We start from the raw sequence: 2,173 nt of genomic DNA, 5'->3' as shown, positions 1-2,173 counted from the left end.
TTATTTCCATGATCATTGTCAATTAAACTACCCCAAATAGACATGGTTTATACTATTTTAATATTAATAAATTATTTGACAAAACTTGTTGGTTCGAAGGGGTGTTTTATATCTTGTCCTACACGTGTTAGTTCGAAACCTCACTATGTGATTTAAAAAAAAAAAAAAAACTTCATTTAATTAATAAATTATATTGATGTACGATATTTACAAAAATTGATTAACATGTAAATAATAACACTACATTTACTGATATAATTGTACTCATAATAAAATAAATAATATTGTATAAATAAAAAAGTAAATGTAATATAATGGTACTAATAATAATAATAGTTTACTTTATTCTCTTAAACACACAGGCCAGATGATGCGATTTTAATTCCCTGCGCAAACCAAACTAATGGTATAAGACATCCCCAATGAGTGTTCAAAATTGAACACGTCCTGGCCCGTCAAGAGGCCTTTGCCACGTCAGAGAAGTGTCAAGGTAAAATCACTGGTCAAAAGAAATGTGAATTTTGATTTCTGCGAGTTTTAAATATATATATATATATATTTTGTAAAGTTCCCTACGAAGGGCTGCTGGTCTCCATATAAATTGCAGGGTATCTATTATCGTCGCTGGAAGCTTGGACCAATGGACAGTGGAGCCTCGAGACCCCCTTGCAACTTGCCTTGTTAAACTTGACATGCCTTGTTCAACTTGACGTATAGAGTGCACAGGAAGTTGTTGCAGCGTAACGGAGGTTGTTGTCAGCAGTGATAAAATAATTTTTTAATGACATGATACTAAGTCCGATACACGAGGAAGGTAAACAATTCTGTCCATCACTTTGACAAAAACTTTTCATGTTGTACAACGCTGATAAAAAACGTTGAAGCTACAGTTGATATGAGATGATGCAATTAACGTCACATAGGTATACTACAATACCAGTACTAAAATGAAAAGAAACAAATTCATTTTCACTTTCACTCTTAGAACAGAGAAAACCGGTGATCGAAACCACTAGGACACTGCTTTGAGGAATACCATTTCCCCTGGTTGGAATTATCCAGAGGCTCGTAACCGCCATGCCTCCTGAGTCCTCACACCCAAAACCCTAGCGTCCTCACACCCAAAACCCTAGCGAACAGACTGCAGACGGTCAAAACGATGATTACGACAATGATGACATGGACAACAAAGAGAAGATGGAGAACTAGAACCCTGAAAGAGTTCAACTTATACTCGTCGAGATCGCACTGAATTGAACCGTCGGCCTTGCCAGGAGGCAGTGGGAACGTTGGGGAACGTAGTTCTCGACATGAAGTGAGAGCCTCGACTGAAGAAACCACAACCCCTGAAGACATAAAGCTGAGGACAGTGCTACGTCTGCTACGAATTCCTTCGGCCGCAAGGCGAAGATGATTGTGGAGGTGCAACAGAGGGTGGTTGTGGCTCTCAGGCTCCCAACAATGATTAGCACTTGCCCTCAGTGTTCGATTTCAGCGATGCGCCGACCCTAAGCATTGCCCATGGAGTCCAAACCCCAAACCGGCCATCAAAAACAGCGTCTCGCTGGGAATTGGCAGGTGACACCCACCATTGCTCTCGCTCACCAACACCACCAAGACCACGATCAAGAAGACGCAGAGCACGGCCGCGAACTGGGCGGCAAGAGGCGGTGCACTAGTATGGTTCCATTTATGAGTGGATTGAAGTCTGATGAGATCGCGAGAATGTATGAGATGGCTAACATGATGCCCACCAGTTTCATGTAGAGTTCCAGGTGCTTACAGCATCTTTAGGACAGGGAATGCCATGGCTTTGTTGTGTATTCTCTGGCGGTTTTGAGGTGGGTATTGAAGGAGCATATGAGCTGCCATAACCCCAATCAGAAGATGAACAGGGAGCCTACTGTGTGGATCATAATGCTGGCACTGATGAGTGAAACACCTGCCTAGAATTTTCCCTGTCACTAATTTTCTTAAATTCCTATAGTCTCCATTCATTGTGAAACACCCTACCCTTTGTTTAAAGGCATGGTCTATCAAAACTTCATTGGGACGCAAAAGGGCTTTGTCTGTAAGCTAAATCTTATCATTACAGTGATTTTACCATAATTTGTTGCCAAATTTCACAGTCTCGAGCTATTTTTCTATGTGGGTATTCCTCAATAAAACGAAT

General features: G+C 40.9%; 1 pseudogene; it reads right to left on the bottom strand.

The window, feature by feature from the left end:
• Positions 1-1,092: 1,092 nt before the first annotated feature.
• LOC149197905 (uncharacterized) lies at positions 1,093-1,919 on the bottom strand (annotated as a pseudogene).
• Between the last annotated feature and the right edge of the window lie 254 nt (positions 1,920-2,173).

Source organism: Pinus tabuliformis, chromosome 2_2, assembly GCF_031772625.1.
Source record: "Pinus tabuliformis cultivar Carrire ecotype Pingquan chromosome 2_2, CPIR1, whole genome shotgun sequence".
NCBI lineage: Eukaryota > Viridiplantae > Streptophyta > Pinopsida > Pinales > Pinaceae > Pinus > Pinus tabuliformis.
Note: the sequence above shows the minus strand (reverse complement) of the source record. Positions and strands in the feature narration are given on the sequence as shown.